General features: G+C 42.7%; 1 long non-coding RNA gene across 3 annotated transcripts in view; it reads right to left on the reverse strand.

The window, feature by feature from the left end:
• Positions 1–3040: 3040 nt before the first annotated feature.
• The window catches only part of LOC109550226 (uncharacterized), a 36660-nt gene continuing 21087 nt past the window's right edge, over positions 3041–18613 (reverse strand). For 2 of the 3 annotated variants that reach the window (XR_002176650.3, XR_002176649.3), the window contains 3 exons: positions 17179–17266; positions 15486–15581; positions 3041–13539 (listed from right to left, as the gene is read on the reverse strand). This is a non-coding gene — a long non-coding RNA (uncharacterized lncRNA). Of the gene's footprint in view, positions 13540–15485; positions 17075–17178; positions 17267–18613 lie in introns of all 3 variants that reach the window. The other variant, XR_012327656.1, reaches the window with a different exon arrangement.

Genomic DNA, 18613 nt, shown 5'->3' on the forward strand with positions numbered 1-18613 from the left:
GCGATCTAAATAAATCACTTAGGGAAATGACCGGAAGCTGCGAAGGTAAATTACACTCAAACCAGCTACTTGCACTTGGTTTTGTTAAAATAAGGCCTTCCTCTCGTATTTACCGCCCTCCTTGTTTACATCGAGCTCAGGAACAGAGGCTTTAGGCCGGCAAGGGAGCTCAGTTTCATTTCGGGGCGTATGGCGGGGCCTATCATTTCGTCATCAGGTTTTAAAGAAAAGTTCGAATGTTGTTGTCACAGATCTAACTTCCAGTAACTCCTCAAAAACTATATTACCCCCACTGTAGCTCAGGCCTGCAAACTCCTTGGTCTGCAGATGTCCGGGAAGCAGTTAAGTGAGCTCGCGCAACGCCCCGCTGCACCTGCGGAGGAGGGAAAGCGTCTCCGCGCGTCTCGGCACTGCCGCACCGTACTTCCCGCGCTCCGCCGGCCAGCCTTAGAGCTGCCGCCAGCCACCCCGGCGTCCCTCAGTCCCCCGCCCACAACCAGTCGTGCGGGGGCCTGGCATCCCAGCTTCTGGGGAAGCGGCCGCGCGAAGGACAAGTCAGGCCCCTGTCTCCCAGCGAGGCCCGAACGCGCGCACACTCCGCGCCGGGGCGGTGGCGCTCCCGAGACTGGGCGGGGTGGGGGAGGAGGGCGGAAGCACGGAAGGCTTGTGAGCACATCCAAGAGTGGCGGACCCCGGCTCTCCCCCCCCCGAGTGACTAGGGTGCGGGTGCCCACGCTGTGCGCGACGCTTGGGCCACGGCCGGAGCCCACGAGCTGGGCGCACAGCTGAGCGAGGCAGCCGCCGCCGCCGCCGCCGCCACGGAGCCTGGCGGGCGGCGCGGAGCCCCGGGGAGCTGGTTTTCCCGGGCGGGCACGTGACGGGGTTGGCAGCGCTCTGGCCCGGGCAGGGAGGAGGGGGAAGCGGCGAGCAGGAGGCCGGAGGCGGGCGGGCGGCTGGCGCGCTGTGTACTTAGGTCGTGTGCTGGGGCTTTTCTCTCCCAGGAGCCGGCGGAGGGAGGGGAGGGGGAGGGGCCACCGCTCCGCCTTCTCCTTTTCGCAATGTTGACGCAATCTATAAATAGTGGAACAAAAGGACCAACTTCCTCGGAGCTTTGCTGAAACTGCACAAAAAATCGAGCTGGGGGGTTCCCTGGTCCCTGGCGATGGGGCGGGGAGCGCGGCGCCAGGGGAGGAGGCGGGCGCGGCAGCGCGGGCCCCGCCGAGAGGGGACACCTGGCTGAGATACAGCTGCTGCCCGCCGCGCCGCGCCGCTCCACGCGAACCCAGGGCTCCGGTCCCTGCGCGGGCTCGAGAGCTCGCCCCGACCGGGGGTCTTCCTCCTCCGCCGTTGACAGGTCAGTCCGCACCGCCCCTTTCTACACTGGGTTTTCTATTCCCTCCCCCAAGCCTCCACTTAGAAGAGAATTGAGGGGGGAAAAAAATGGAACGAGGCGCAGCAGTGACAGCCACCCAATCTGGAACCCCAGCAGTGCACGGCGGGGTGACCGAGGGGGCTCGAGGAGATGGTCCGCGCCTGCCCCTCGTCGTACAGCCCGTGGCCGCGCCGCGGCCCGCGAGGAAGCCAGGAGTAGCGTGCGCCGCCCAGGCGGCAGGGAGAGTGGAGGCGGGAGCGCCGCGGAGGCGCGCGCCGCCGGGCAGGGGGTCGACGGCTGGCTCCCTGCTGCCGCTCCCGCCTGGGGGCCGACCCCCAGCGGAGACGTGCCAGGACCTGGAGGCTGCTAAGCACAACTCGCCCCCTCTGAGCTCGGACCTGGCGTCTCCACCTCGTCCTGCGGTTGCTGTGGGAGGGCTGAACGGAGAAGCGCTGTCGCCGCACGCCACCGCACACCCTGGCTCCGGTGCCCACGCACCCAGCGCGAACTGGGGGCTAGGTGAGGACATAAGGCATGCTCTCCTCCAGGAGCCCTGACCTGAGCGCGAGCGCCCGCCGCGCCGCCGTGGCGGTTACACTGGGCGCGGGGGAGGGGGCGGAGCTGGCGCTGTTGACAGGCTTGCTGGAGCGGGGAGGGCGAAAGTTGGGGAGAAGGGGTTGGGGGAGGGAGCGCGCGCGCGCGCGCGGGATTCAGCTGCGAGTGGGGGGGCTGGGGTCACGTGACGGGCAGACGCCCCCGCTACAGGCCGACAGTAGGGGTGACGTCACTATCCCCTGACTGCAGGGGGTGGCACTTCCGCTCCCTCCCCCAGCCCTACTCCCCCAGCCCCCAAACCAGCGGCCGCAGCCATTTCGAAGTGTGGGAGTGGGCAGAGGGGAGATGGGGGTTTTCGTTATCGCCCTAGCTCCTGGCTGCTTCCCCAGCTGCCCATAGTCCCGGGCCTGGGACCAGAGCGGGTGCCGAGGCCGTCCTCTCCCGACGCGCCCCATTGTGTGAGCAGGCGGCGCAGGGCGGAGGCCTGTGCCGGCCCCCTGCGGCTCCCAGCTCCGGAGGGGGCGGAGACGGTCCCTGAGCGGTCAAGGCCAAGTCCGGCCGCGTCCCGAGAGCGCCATCGGCGCTCAAAAGGTCCGACACTCAACTCCTGGCTGGGAATAGGTGGCTTTGCCCGCGTTCTCCGGGAGCTGGGTGGTTGGGGACCCGCCTAGGGTCCAGCCTCGCGGGTGTGTGATAGGAGCCTGTCACCGCTCTGGAGGACTCGATTCCAGCAGTCGTTATAAGCTATTTGGGGAAACTCCGGGTTTTGGTGACTCAGCGCGGTAAGCGCTATTTATAAGTTTATGCGTTAGTAGCAGGGAAATACACTTCGTTGAGATCCGTCCGCCCAAGAAGGGCAAAGAGCTCTGTTTCGAGGCAACAATTAAAAGACTTAACTTTTTGAAAGAGTGAAGGGTTGACTTAAAGTCTGTGCTGTAAGACAAAGCAGGTCTCACGAGCAGACTTAGTACACGGTTTATCTCAAAAAGTTGGAACATCTTCCTGGGTAGATGGAGAATTTTAAGGACATATCATGATGTTAGACCGTCTTTTTTGGGTGGTGGTGCGTGAACCAAGGAGAAATAATTCAGATTAATGACCCAGCAGTCCTAGTAGATGGCAGAATATCAGAACTATGTTGTTTATTAATTTCAGTATTTGTTAAATACATAACACCATTTGTTGGCTGGGCATAAAATAAAGGAAAACTGGATGATGTTGAAAATGCATATAGGATATTCTCTGACAGGAAGGTGTGTGTTGTATTTATCATTAACACTCTGAGGGAACTATAAACTACACATTTACTACCCAATCTCAGCCTCCCAAGAAAGCACTACAAAAATGTACACTACAGCCTGGGGTTCTTCTTCTGTATAAGTGCTGCACAATTATTAGTCACTGCTTGTTTTACAGGTTTTACTTTACGTTTTATCTTCTTTTCTCCCACCCCCCGCCCCAGTTTGTAAATCCAGGAGGTAGATGCTAAAAGAAAGAGCAATTGCTAGGCTGGATTCAGGGAGGCAAGAGTTCACACCTAGCTTGCTTAGCCTGCACAACTTTCTGTAGGTAGCATGGCCTGAGGTGCTTCTTAAAAGAAAGAAGGCAGTTTCCTGGATGGGCAAAAGTTAGACCAGCTAAGCAGAGAGGAAAGGAAAGGATTTCCCCAAGCTGAGCAAGCAAAGCATCATGTACAAAGGCCTGTAGTGAACAACCACAGCCAAGTAAGAATGGGTGGGATGTGAAAGGGGTGAAGAGAAGGGAAAGAAAGGAGGCTGGAAGAATGGCCAGGTCACACCCATGTAGTCCATGCTGGGGAGTTTGGACTTTAGCCTGAGACCTACAAGTCTTTATCTTTTGGGGGAACACATACCCTTTTGAGAACCTTCGGAAAGCAATCTGGTCCCTCTCCAGGAAAAAAAAAATGTACCTATAGACTTCTATTACAATTTTGCATACAATTTCAAGGGTTTACGCTGCTTTGTGAGTAAATGACTATTGGGCCTCCGGACTGAAACCTGCAGGAAAGGGAGAACCATGAAAGGATTTTTTTTTTTTTAGTGGAAATGCATGGTCAGGTATGAAAAGATTACAGGTCCTTGAAAAGATTACACCAGTTGGGGTCCTGGAGACTGGAAGATGGAAAATAAAATATCCTGTGATCTAAGTAAGAATCAACTAGAACCACTGCTGTGTACCTAGTGGCAGTGGGGATAGAGAGAAGAGGGGTTCAAGAAAGGTAATTTGAAAGAGTTGGTGGGATGGGAAAGTGACTGGCTGGTGGGGCCAGAACAAGGGATCCATCCCCATTCTGGTCTGGGGAGGGAGGAGACGTGGGCCTCGGGTTCAGGAGGAGGAACTCTGTTTTGCTTCCTTCATAAGGAATAAAAAGCTGTGGCTGGCTTGGTCCCTTTGTAAGACGGAAAAGGCTGTGTACCTTTTCAGTGAAAAAGAAAGCACCTTTCCAAAGATTTGAATTCAGAAGGGAGATGAGGGCAGGAGAAGATTAAATCTTGCTTTCCCCTCTTTTTTAAAACCAGGGATACCTAGTGAAGAAGAAAAGGAGAGATGGAGGGCGTCAAGCTTTCTTTTTCCGCAGCTCAACCACTAAGCCTTCAAGGAAAAGGACTTTGGCTAGAATGGGTCCCCATAATGGTGGGTTTTGTTCCTAACAGCACTTCAAAACCACACTTAATCATCCACAATTAGTACCTGGAGGTGCTAAGATCTCAGTCTGGCTAGGGAAACAAGGAAAAGTGGAGGGAAAGTGTTCCTAGTTGTTACAGCTAACCTGAGCTAGAGATTTAATGGAAGCAGGGACTCAAATACAAAACAAACCACCCCCAAAACTTAGTTGTTTAAAACACATTACTTGCTCATGAATATGCAGTATGGGTAGGGCTGTGCAGACACCTTGTTTCTGGTCCACTGGGAGTCAGCTGGGGCAGCTCATAGGCCGAAGGCTTGCATCACCCGAAGGCGTGTTCACTTCCACACCTAGCAATCCGTACTCATGTATGGCTGGCACCTTAGCTAGGGCTTTCAGCCAGAACACCTGCACATGGCCTCTCCTTGTGGCGTGGGCTTCCTCACAACAGGGCTCTGGGCTCCAAGGGTCCCAAGACTGAGAGCCAGGTGAAACTGTATCACTTATGACCTAACCGTAGAAGTCTGGAGCATCCTATCCACATTCTGTTCGCTAGAGGCAAATAACTAATGCCATACCAATTCTAGACAGGAGAATCAGACTCTACCTTTTAATGGGAAGAGAATTGGCAACGTGTTTGAAATCACCACACATATTAACTTCAGATAAATAGATGTATAAATATATTGTATATGAAAAATGTTTAAACATAAGAAACCAAATAAATATCCTCTTTTTGATATTAGAATGAAATATGAAAACCCAAACATTTCATCATTACAGCAAAGCAAATCGAGAGCCAATCTGATTGGGCAGTCTCATAATTATCCCCCATTTTTCTCCCTCATGACCATTCCCTCCCCTCCAGGTTAGGCCTCCTATACACAGACACTTCTCTCTCTCCTAAGCTAGGTAGGACACGCACAGTGGCTGCACCTTCAAGGAGATAATCAGGTCCTAAAAGTTCTTCCATTCCCTCCTTGAATTGTCCCTGACTTTGGACCTCACTAGATCATTGGCAAGGCCATCAATGACTTCAAAGTTAAAAAACAAAATGCTATCGAGATTATTCCTATAAGTAATTTTATAATAAACTCATGTTACATAATTAAAATAAAATGACATTTAAAGGGTTACATGTTTTTAGATGTCGGGATCTTTTTTTTTTGGCTGTGTTGGGTCTTTGTTGATGCGCGCGGGCTTTCTCTAGTTGCGGTGAGTGGGGGCTACTCTTCGTTGCGGCACGCGGGTTTCTCATCGCGGTGGCTTCTCATTGCGGAGCATGGGCTCTAGGAGCGTGGGTTTCAGTAGTTGCAGCACGTGGGCTCAGTAGTTGTGGCTCGTGGGCTCTAGAGCACAGGCTCAGTAGTTGTGGCACACAGGCTTAGTTGCTCTGCAGCACGTGGGATCTTCCCAGACCAGGGCTCGAACCTGTGTCCCCTGCATTGGCAGGCAGATTCTTGACCACTGCGCCACCAGGGAAGTCCCAGATGTCAGGATCTTGACTTTACTTGGGCTTGTTGGTTCATAAAACTCAGTAATTCTAAAGTGATGGTTGAGATTTTAGGTATTTTATAAGAATTTGCATGTTTCCTTGAGGTGATATAACACTTGATTAACATACAAAATCTGAATGACTCTTCTCCCACTTGTACAACGCACATTGCATGACACATTCTTATTTAGTTGGTAAAGGAGCTCAAGAGTTCTCTAAGGAACTGAAGATACTCCCTTTCTCTGTGTAATCAAGATAAAATAATCTTATAACCTAGTATCTTTTTAAATTCTCCCAAAGCTGATATTATTATAATTTATATATCTTTGATGTTCTCATAGAAAACTTCCTTTATGACTTACAGATAGAAATAGTGCTTAGGCCGTTTTAATAATTCATACTCTCCTAAAGCCTGTGCTCTATACATTTTGGTAATTTTGCATAATTATTTATAAGTCAAAATCACACTGTGAATTCATGCTATAGAGTACGGGTTTTAAAATAAGTACATTTAGGTAATGAGCAAATGTACATTTATGAACCTTTTGTGTGTGTGTGTGTATTTCTTAATGATTTTTGAAGTAGCAAACTTTTTAAAAAAATAAAATGAATTAATATCCTTGTTTTTAAAGTTCCTTATATGGCAGTGATAAAAAAAAATTGACAAAGTGTTCACATTAAACTAATAGACTTTGTTATCAGGCCCCAAACTGTTCCTAATTCTCAGTGACTTCATAGCTACCATGGAGGCAACCCAAAGGAGCTTAAGTAAACACTTTAAAATTACGTAATGCAGTTCTGAAGGAGGAACAACCCCAGCCAAACTATGCAATATAGTTTTACAGAAACTATTTTTCTGTATGCCAGAATGCTTATTAACCTATCTATAGAATGACTTCATAGCAAAGATAACGTGAAAGTTGGAAGTAGGCCAGTCTGTTTTTAGGCCTCTTGAATGAAGGCAGAGTTGAGGAAATTATTTCAAAGTAGTTATCTAGTGAATGTTTTTCTTAACCTTATAGACTAAGCATTTTGAAGCATTTTGAAAAGTGCTGTAGTAAAAATGGCACATTAAGCAATAAATTCAATATGATTTCAATAAATATGATATTGCTGGCTGATAGTAATAACGCTCTATGACTACATTAAGAATTGAATACAATCTTACTTTTTATTAAGTAAAATAATTTGGATCCTTTTTGATGTTATCTTTCTTCACCTTTCTATGTGTTCAAGATATAATGTATTTTAAAAGAAATGCTGCCAAAGCCAATAAAACAATACATTTCTTCTGTATCTTAGCAAGGCTCTGTTAAGCATCATGGAGAAGACAAAGAATTATAAGTCCTTGAAATAGTAAAGTTATTGAGTGGATCAGCAAAAATGCAACTTTATCAAACTAAATTACAGAAAGAGTCTTCCCATCAGATTGACAGAGATTGAAAATAAGTGCTAACATGAAAGGATGCTCAACATCACTAATCACTAGAGAAATGCAAATCAAAACTACAATGATGTATCACCTCACACCAGTCAGAATGGCCATCATCAAAAAATCTAGAAACAATGAATGCTGGAGAGAGTGTGGAGAAAAGGCAACCCTCTTGCACTGTTGGTGGGAATGTAAATTGATACAGCCACTATGGAGAACAGTATGGAGGTTCCTTAAAAAACTAAAAATAGAACTACCATATGACCCAGCAATCCCACTACTGGGCACATACCCTGAGAAAACCATAATTCAAAAACAGTCATGTACCACAATGTTCATTGCAGCACTATTTATAATAGCCAGGACATGGAAACAACCTAAGTGTCCATCAACAGATGAATGGATAAAGAAGATGTGGCACGTATATACAATGGAATATTAGCCATAAAAAGAACCGAAATTGAGTTATTTGTTGTGAGGTGGATGGATGTAGAGTCTGTCATAAAGAGAGAAGTAAGTCAGAAAGAGAAAAACAAATACCGTATGCTAACCCATATATATGGAATCTGAAAAATAAAAGTGGTTCTGAAGAACCTGTGGGCAGGACAGAAATAAAGACTCAGATGTAGAGAATGGACTTGAGGACATGGGGAGGGGGAAGGGTAAGCTGGGACGAAGTGAGAGAGTAACATTGACATGTATATACTACCAAATGTAAAATAGATAGCTAGTGGGAAGCAGCCACATAGAACAGGGAGATCAGCTCGGTCCTTCGTGACCACCTAGAGGGGTGGGATAGGGAGGGTGGGAGGGAGACGCAAGAGGGAGGGGACGTGGGAATATATATATAAATACAGCTGGTTCACTCTGTTATACAGCAGAAACACAACACTGTAAAGCAATTATACTCCAATAGAGATGTTAAAAAAAAAAAAGAAAAGAAGTGCTAACAGGTAGTGTTGCTAAGAATGCAATGAAATTTACAAACTCATCTATTACTATATTACTTTTCTGGAGTCAAAAGTGTCCAAATCTTTGATAATAGTAGTTCCACTTCCAGGAACCAATCCTAAAAAAATTAGATATGAAGTCAAAGATTTATATATGATCATTACAGCACCTATAGAGAGGAGACAATCTGAATATTCAGTAGTAAAGGAGTGATTAAATAAACCATGGTACATCAATCTAATGGAATTTTTGCAACCACTAAAAATACTTAATGCCACAGAGAAACACTAATATTTAATTTAATGTACAGATAAATCTTTTAGGTTACAAAACTATTTCTCCTCAAGGGTTGGGAGAAAAAATATACCAAAATATATTATGTAATTATGGTGGTTTTTACCTTCTTTTTCATATTTTCTATAATGGGCACATATTTTAACAATCAGAAAAAAAATCATTAAAAGATTTCCACCAAAATATGTAAATCAAGTAACATATATTTACATTTTCATAACACTAAGATATTTAATAGAGTAATACAACATATTAGTTACTTTTTACATGCATCTTTTCATTTTGCATACTTATAACAATGTCTGCCAGTGAATGGTCTCTGTTTCTAAAATTAAATTAGATAAGGTATAAGCAAGTACAGAGTATTATGTGAAGGGTATAATTTGAGGGGTAATCTTTGGTGGAAAAAATTGATTTGAGGAGAATTTGGGATAGTCAAAATCCATCTGTAAAGCCATAATGGCTGGACCTATATCATAATTTTTATAATAGTATTTTTTATTTTTAATTGTGGTAAAAAAACACATAACAAACTTTACCATCTTTTTTTTTTTTTTGCCGTACGTGGGCCTCTCACTGTTGTGGCCTCTCCCGTTGTGGAGCACAGGCTCCAGACGCGCAGGCTCAGCGGCCATGGCTCACGGGCCCAGCCGCTTGGCGGCATGTGGGATCTTCCTGGACCGGGGCACGAACCCGTGTCCCCCTGCATCGGCAGGCGGACTCTCAACCGCTGCGCCACCAGGGAAGCCCTTTGCCATCTTAATAATTTTAAAATGTACAGTTCAGTAGTATTAAGTATATTCACACTGCTGTATATAATAGTATTTTAAGGATAGTGTTTTTATTGGTTTCATAAAAACAATACATGTTCATTTATAAATAATTCAAACAATATAGAAAGTTATAGGAAGGTTTTTAAATCTCCTCAGATCCCAGATTTTACCATCAATATTAAGTGACCATCGTGGTAGGCATATTTCTATGCACTTATACAAATAAGTTAATCTTATTTAAGATGAGAATGTGCATACTTTTTAAATTTTTAAAGTGTTAAAATTATTTGAATTTGGTAGTAGTAAGATAAGCTGAAGGAATTGCTGAACTCTAGAAAAATGTTTCTTTGCCACAAGAGATCTTATGTCCTAAAATATCCAAAGTTTAAAAAATTAAGAGTTTGGAGATTTTTTTATCTGTATGTTTCCAATTTAGAAATGCAAGTTGACTCTGCCATGAAAAAGATATATTTTTATTTATGTCATTATTTTTTAAAGTGAAGGTTTTAATGTTCCTGTTTTGTAACCTTAATTCCTTTGGTCATTTGGTCTTGATCTCTATTTTAAAATCCAGTGGTCGCAACACACCTCAGTTCTCAATTCCTACTTATTAATTTTGATTCATCACTTAGCTATCTGCTCCTCACTAAGTAGTTTTTTTTTTTTTTTAACATGGATTCGTGGATGTTATGTTTGCCTTTTTCATCAATTTCTGAATGTCACTTACTTAGATATCATAGTTTGGCGTCATGCTGGCTTTGCCTTAAGACTGCAAACATTTTTCCTTTGTTTTCTGGCTTTGAATATTGCTTAGAGGAAGTCTAAGGCCAGCACGATTTCCTCCCTCTGATAAGTTAGTTTTCGGCCTGGAGGTCTGAATTTTTTCCTTCATTCTTCATGGCTAATAGCTTAACCAGTATATGCCTTGATATGAATAGTATATGTCCATTTTTCTTTGAACATTTTATTCTGCAGATTCAGTTCTTTCATGATTTTGTGGAAATTCTCTTCTGTTACATCTTTAAGTGCTGCTTCTGATTCATTTGTTGCATTATGTACTCAGGGAGTTGAAGTAGGCTATATCATGTTGTCTTTGTCTCACTTGCATATTACCTTGTTTGCAATTACTTTGGTCCACTTTTCTTCTGCATTCACTTATTAAATTCAATTGTCAACTGGAATTTATTGAGTGCCAGCACCAGGGATAAATAAGATCACATCCCTTCCTTTATGTGAAGCTATGAAGCTTTTTACTTAAGAATAGGGGAGGGAGAAATAACATAACAAAGTCAGGTAGTGAGAATAAGAAACCCAGGTAAGGAAATGGAGGTGGGGGGGAATTGTGCATTTTAGATAATGCAGTGAGAGTAGGCCTCTCCGAGATGACATTTGAGAATAAACATGAATGGAACGAGGCTGTGAGACAGGCAAAGACCTGGACAATCCAGATGTAGAGAAGAGCAAGTACAAAGGCCCTGCAGTGGAAAAGTGGTGTGTTCAAGACAGAATGATTAGAGCTGAATGAGTAATCAGAAACTGGTGAGAGGTGAGACTAGAAAGTTGGATAGGCCGGGTCACAAAAGGGGCTGAAGGCCTGAAAGAGGAGGCTGAATTTTGTTCCAACCGTGATGAGGAGCAAGGAGATGACATATGCTTTAGAGGAGTCACTCTGGCTGCTGCTAAGTATTTCAACAGCAATAAATTGAGTATAAAGAATTGGTCAGACAGGTGTTGTCTAACTGAAAAAGGAAAAGGGGAGCACTGAGATAATGTAATAACTTCAGGAACTAACCTAGTCCTGGATAAACTTGGGAAGACCTGAAGTTACTAGAACCCCGGGGCTAGGAGGGGAGACCCAGCAGAGTTGGAACCCTGACCTGGGGCAGGGGGTGCTGCCCACTTGCTGCTAGTGGCTCTGAGAGGTGTGCTGAGGCTGGTTCTAGGGAAGTGGAAAATAGTTGAAATTTGGGGCTAACTTCTGCTGTGAGGGTGAAGGTCCATAACTGGGGCAATGCTGGCAGGTGCAGAAAGCCAACAAGGAGGAGCAAGTTCTTTTTCCCTCTTCCTGACTTTTAGTCTTTTTTTTTCTAATGTCGCTTACTGACAGACTGTAGCAAGGATTCAGCTGGCAAAGTATAGAAATGTAGCTTGCAGAGTCCCAGTCCCAGCATCACAGAGTATGGAATGGTTTATTGCTAAGAGATAACAGCCTAATAACTGGCACAAAGAGGAATTAAGGATGACTTCTAGGTTTTTGTCTTGAGCAACTGGATGAAAATAATGCCACTTGTTGACATGGGGGAAACTTGGGGAGAAGTAAATTGAGAGGGAGAAGAAAACCAGTATGTTTGTTTTGAATGAGTTAACTTTGCAGTCCTTATTGGACATCTGAGTGGAGTTGGTAGATACGGGTTCGGAGCTCGACAAAGGTATTAGGGATAGAATACAAATTTCAGGAGTCCTAAGAACACAGACAATATTTAAAATCAGAAAAATTGGATAAGATGACTGAGGGGGAAATTAATATTATGGTGAAGAAAAAAAAGGGTGAGGAATATGCCTGGGAGTCCCAAACATCTGGGAAAAGGAAAATGATCTGGCAAGAAGGTAACTGATGATCTCAACAAGAGCAGTTTAGGTGGAGCTATGGAGACAATAATCCTAATTGGAATGGACTAAAGAGATGATGTATGGTGAGGAAGTGGAAACTGCCAAGTAGAGACAACCTTTTAAAAGTTTGTTATAGGGGCTTCCCTGGTGGCGCAGTGGTTGAGAGTCCGCCTGCCGATGCAGGGGACACGGGTTCGTGCCCCGGTCCGGGAAGATCCCACATGCCGCGGAGTGGCTGGGCCCATGAGCCATGGCCGCTGAGCCTGTGCGTCCGGAGCCTGTGCTCCGCAACGGGAGAGACCACAACAGTGAGAGGCCCGCGTACCGCAAAAAAAAGTTTGTTATAAAAGGGAGCAGAAAAAATGGGCTCCTACTCACCAAGTAAGTGGAAGAGGATATGAGGTCTAGGGTGATGGTGTTTTTAGAAGGAAATACTACAGTATGTTTACTGATTGGAATAATCCAGTAAAGAGAGAGAAACTGAGGATGCAGGAAATGGAGGGGGTAATCACAGGAGCACAATCCTTGACTATACAAGATGGGATCCAGGGTACAAGTAGAGGGGCTTGCCTTAGATAAGAGCAGGGAGAGTTGACCCTTTATAAAGGAAGAGTACAGATGAAGTCAGGTTGATAGGTATAACGTGGGAAAAAGGAGTTTCTCTTGTGATAGCTTCTATTTATCAATAAAATGTTCGAAGTGAGGAGCAGGGAAATGTGGGAGATTTAGGAGAGAGGAGACAAGGCATAATCATCTTGATGAATTGACTAGGGAATGTGCTGGGATTTCCAGTCTTTTCTTTTGGTGAGAATTTGATTTCCAGCCATGCTTATTTCATTTCTTGCTGATCCAAACTTATTTATTTATTTATTTTGAAATAATAGTATTATTTTGGCCTTCATTGGCTTAGGTTGCAGACTTTTCTTTTTTCTCGCTGCTTCTGGTAATTTTTTTATAAATTTATTTATTTATTTATTTTTGGCTGCCTTGGGTCTTTGTTGCTGTGCGCGGGCTTTCTCTCGTTACTGCGAGCGGAGGCTACTCTTTGTTGCGGTGCGCAAGCTTCTCATTGCGGTGGCTTCTCTTGTTGCGGAGCACGGGCTCTAGGCGCCCGGGCCTCAGTAGTGTGGCACTCAGGCTCAGGCTCAGCAGTTGTGGCTCGCGGGCTCCAGAGCACAGGCTCAGTAGTTCCGCAGGCTTAGTTGTTCCGCAGAGCGTGGGATCTTCCCGGACCAGGGCTGAAACCTGTGTCCCCTGCATTGGCAGGCAGATTCCTAACCACTGCGCCACCGGGGAAGTCCCTGGTAAGGTTTTTAAAGGAGTTTTTACTGTTCTTTTTTTCGCGCAAACTATTTTGTAAAGTATTTGGGCAGGAAAATTTTGTGATCAGCCTTCACTCCCCATCTTTATCTGAAAGTGTAGAATAATGTTTTTAAATAGACTGCACTTCATATTTTTTCAACTCAACCTCTATATATGACAGATAATGTCATAGTAATATTATATATTGTATTATTATAACAGCCACCATTTACTGAATGCCTAAGTGCCATGTACTATGCTGGCTACTTTACATACATGATTTCTAAAACATAACAACCTTACAAGGTAAGTATTGTTGCCAGTTATTTCCACAAGAAATCTTTTTTTACTGGTGGTTTACAGATCACAGAATCTTACTTGAAGCTCATAGCTGGCCAACATAAACAAGGTAAGAATCAATTTTTCTCCCTTTTGTGTCTGTAAAAAATTAGCACTTAAGACACTGTTCTTTTTGAAATACAAAATAATAGTTTGCAAAAGTACACCACACAAACTAAGGGAGATTTTTATGGACAACTTTTTAACATAGGACTATATCATTAATCTCTTGGTGGGAGAGTTGCTAACTGACAGATTCAAGGAACTTGGTAAATTAATTGAGTATCCCTTCTCTAACCATCTCATCATCAACGAACATACTAAGAGCCTGCTATGTCGAAATAATTAATAAATTATATTAAACCACTATAATTTTACAAGTTATAGGATATGTACCAGTGTTTGTTTTGGAAACTCCATTGTTTGGATTTAAATCAATATCAAACTTTTCTTTTGGGCAACAATATTTATACTCGTGATGATACTGAAAACACATCATTGGGACATAAACACATATCTACGCCAAGTAATAGGTTTCTTTTTCTGATTATAAAAGTAGTACATGTAAGTGAAGAAAAATTTGAAAATATGTTTAAATAAAGTAAAGAAAAAATACTTTTTAAAGAGACAGCAAGAAAAAAACAACCAATAATTCCTTTATTTAGAGGTAACTGACTATTGGTTGACATATTTCCATGCAGTTTTTTAAGCTTATGAAGTTTAAACTGTTTGCTTGAGCACACTGTCTGTTTTTCATAACAATTTATCAGAAATGTTTCCTCAAATTATTTAAAACTCTTTAAAAACATTTTCAGTGGCTGCATTAATGATCCTTGCGTGGAGTAGTGTTTCCTTAAGTGGTCATTTAAGCTATTTTCCTTACTTTCTTATAAATAATGTTGCTATGAACTTTTTATGCATAAATCTATTTTAGCATTTCAGATTATTTGCTAAATTAGGATGAATTCCTAGAAATAGACTACAAGGCCAACATTTTTAAGCTTCTTCATCTGGTAAAAATTTTGCTGTTAAAAAAATATATATCTCTTTTAATTCTCTACATATATTTATATTGAAAATAAACCTAAGGAGAAAAAGGTATGAGGCCTACCTTTTAAAATTGAGATTAATGTTTAAATGTAGGCTCAGTGTTTTTGTTTTGCTTTGTTTTTATTTTAATATCTTACCTTTAAGGAAAAATCCACTCTTCAAAATATTAGTTACTTCTTTTTATCAGGTTTGAAACTTACATTTAATTTGAGATAGAAGTTTAAATGTATACTTATTTCAGCCTAATATTTCTATTTTTCAAGGTTTACCATCTCTTTTTTCCTATTTCCAAATTTGCTCACCCAACAGTGTTGCCTCCTGACTCATCATCAGTTTAATTTCACATGCACACCACTAATTCATGGTGGTGAATTACACATTCATCTGTGGATAAAAACCTAAATAAAATTACAGATCAAGGTCATTCCCAAATTTAGCAAATTTGGCACAAGAGTTTAAGAGTACCAAAATTAATATTATAGAACAGTTCAATTGTGCTAGACTGAACTTCAGAGCATATGAAGAACAGAGCACGTTCACCCAATTCTAAAATTAATTTAGAATGGTGATGGAATCACAAAACTTGGGAAAACCTCCAGAAGAAATAGAGCCAAAGCAAATAAGATTACTGCTTTGTAGTAGTTATGATTTAATAATTCACTCACCAGTACTTACTGAACATCTTTTATGTGTCAAACACTTGCTAGAAGGGAGTTGGAGTAAGCAAAAAGATATAGGCCTGCCCTCCTGGAAGATACATTCTAGTGGAAGAGACAGACAAAAGTAAATGAACAAATAAGTAAAAGTCATAAGTTGTAATCTAGTCACTTTTATTACTTAGTGTTATTTATGTGAGACAAAGAAGTGATCTGAGTTCTCCCCCAAGAATTTTTAAAGCAGTACTGAGTAAGAAAAAAGTTAAAGATTTAGAATTATTAGTAAATAGATGATCTCCACAGATATTTTATGACTCTGATCATCACCATTCCATTACCATTGTGCCCTGTACCCACCCTCTCCAAAAGTACTCTCTCTAATCTGGTCTGACCCAACCTCAGATGAAGCATGTTACAGTAGAAGGTAAAATGTGCCAGATTTGGGGATCAAGGAAACCCAGGTTTTGGCAAGTAGCAATGGTGATATCGAGACCTTAAGTGAGACATTTAATTTTCCAGTGTCAGTTTCCTTTGCAAAACGATGAATTTTGACTAAATGATCTCTGAAATCCCTTCAAGCTTTAAAATTCACTGTCTGTGCATCTCTCCTTAAAACCTTTCTTCCATTATGCTCTTATTTATACAGGGGGTGGGGAGAAAATGGCATGAGGAAGCCTACAGACGTTGGAAAGAATAAGATTGATTCCTGTTTTTTTTGTCTTGTTTTGTTTTGTTTTTGCGGTACGCGGGCCTCTCACTGTTGTGGCCTCTCCCATTGCGGAGCACAGGCTCCGGGCACGCAGGCTCAGCGGCCATGGCTCACAGGCCCAGCCGCTCCGCGGCATGTGGGATCTTCCCGGACCGGGGCATGAACCCGCGTCCCCTGCATCGGCAGGCGGACTCTCAACCACTGCGCCACCAGGGAAGCCCAAGTATATTATTTTAATAAATGTCAAATTCTGCATTGGTTTGATAGTTCACCAACTGAGTAAAGAAATCAGAGAGGTGACATAGTGCTTTATAACTACTCTAAAAACTATCCTGAGTGAGTTAAAAATCTTTTCAATTTAATAGTTTTTGTTTGGGAGAAAAGTAGAACCTCTGTTGTGCCTCTTTGTGAACTGGTGCAAGTTAAACATCTTTTTTATAGCTTCAAGTTACTTTTAAGCACCTATACAGTATCAATTTGGAATCTAAAGGAACATTCACATTAACAATTATTTCTACGAATAGCTATGGACTTTGTAGTCATAGATAGTAGAATTTTAGTGAAGGGATCGTTGGGGTCATATAATCCAGCTCTCATTTTGTAGAAAAGGAAAATGAAGCCCAGAAAAGTTTTTATGACTCACAGCAGTAAGCTTGGCGGGCAGAGGGGAAGGGCGCTGCTAACACTCTCTGTTGGCCTAATGCATGCCAGAGGGTAATCGGTTATAAGAAGAGTCTGTAGCTAACACAGTTGAACAAATCTAACAAAGAGGTCTGATGTGGTTCATAAGTATACATTTTCCCCTTAAGATTCTTGTTGGATGATCCATTCCACCTTAATTTATTACCACAAACACAAAAGGAAAGTGCCTTTACACAAATGGATGCTCCTACAAAATAAAACCCAAGAGAGAAGTTGGAGTCGGTTTGGCAGAGCTACAATGTTACACAACCCCTGGGGGGAACATTTATATATAGCCATATGTATACATACCTGTAGCCTCTTAATTGTGCTTCAGGAAATGTCATTTACATACATTACAATGTAAATGTTGCCCACTGGAGTTGTACATCAGAGGACACTGCAAATATAAGTTTTGTACACTGAATTAATTACGGTAAGCTAATTGTCATTAACAGATCAACCCCAAAATGTATAATGGCTCAAGTTTGTTTCTTGCTAAAATAAACAAGTACTTCAGTACTTAGTTTTCAAGGTCTTTCTGTACCTAAGCTTTCAGTACCAAAGTTCCAAGATCTCCCTGGGGGGTCTTTTCTCTTTCAGCCCGTAGGAAGGGGAGTTTTTAGGGGCGGGGACTCAAAGTAGTACATATAACTTCCATTTTCATTCCATTGGCTGTAACTTAAGTCATATGTCCACAGCTACTTAAGTCACATGTCCACAGCTAACTGCAGGGGAGGCTGGGAATAAGCTTATCTGTATGGTCAAGAAGTGAGAACATGGATTTTGATGTCTAGCTAGCAGCCACTGCTCACTTGGGTGCTCTCTCTCCACACACACACACACACACACACACACACACACACACACACACACATTCCAAAGTGATCACCAAAATTAAATTAACTCATACAATTATGCTTCAAATAGAATAAATTAGTAGTGGAAGAAAGGACCTTTCATTTAAGAATTGTATTCACTTCTACCCTTTCCCTCCTTCAGCCAGAACTAATTGTTAATTAATGCATAACAACAGTCAACTGAAATCTCAAAATGAGGGGAAAGAAGCAAATGTTTGCAACAGTTACCTTTATAGATATATAGATATAGATAGATATAGATTAGAAGGGCGTTGGCTTGGTTTCCCTATCCCATCAACTAGTCAAATTCAGAACTAAGACTCTTGACTGGGCTGAGTCTTTAAAGCTTTTAAAGGCACAAGGCCATCAAGTTCCCTTTTAATTACACTATTAGTAAATGATGTTTGAAAAATATTCAACTTTTTACACAACAAAGATAACAATTCCACAAACAGTAAATTTAGTGGGGGGGGGGGGGTTTCCTTTGAGTAAGTTGCCATTTTAATCCTCAAAAGTGTTCCCAATTACTCAGTTTTTAATAGAAGCACTGCATGGCTGCACTTTTGAAATCATAAACAGGAAGTGTGGTATATAAATGTCAGTAAAACTAAAACTGAATTCTGTGGTTTGATGTTTTTCTTCCCCTCATATTTTCATGTTAATGTCTGATTTTGTATGTACTTAGAATGACTACCTGAAGGCAAACAGTAATTCATTACCTGATCAGTTTTCTCTGGCAACCTAACAATTTTGGGGCATGGGGGAAATACATGGAATAACCTAAATGTTGTACATTTTCATGGAGGAAGGAATGGAAATGACCTAGAAACTGCTGTTGATTTGGCATTGTTAGAAATTGCTTTCATGTATAGGGTGCACTTTATTGT

Source organism: Tursiops truncatus, chromosome 18 (genome assembly GCF_011762595.2).
Source record: "Tursiops truncatus isolate mTurTru1 chromosome 18, mTurTru1.mat.Y, whole genome shotgun sequence".
In the NCBI taxonomy this organism is placed as follows: Eukaryota; Metazoa; Chordata; class Mammalia; order Artiodactyla; family Delphinidae; genus Tursiops; species Tursiops truncatus.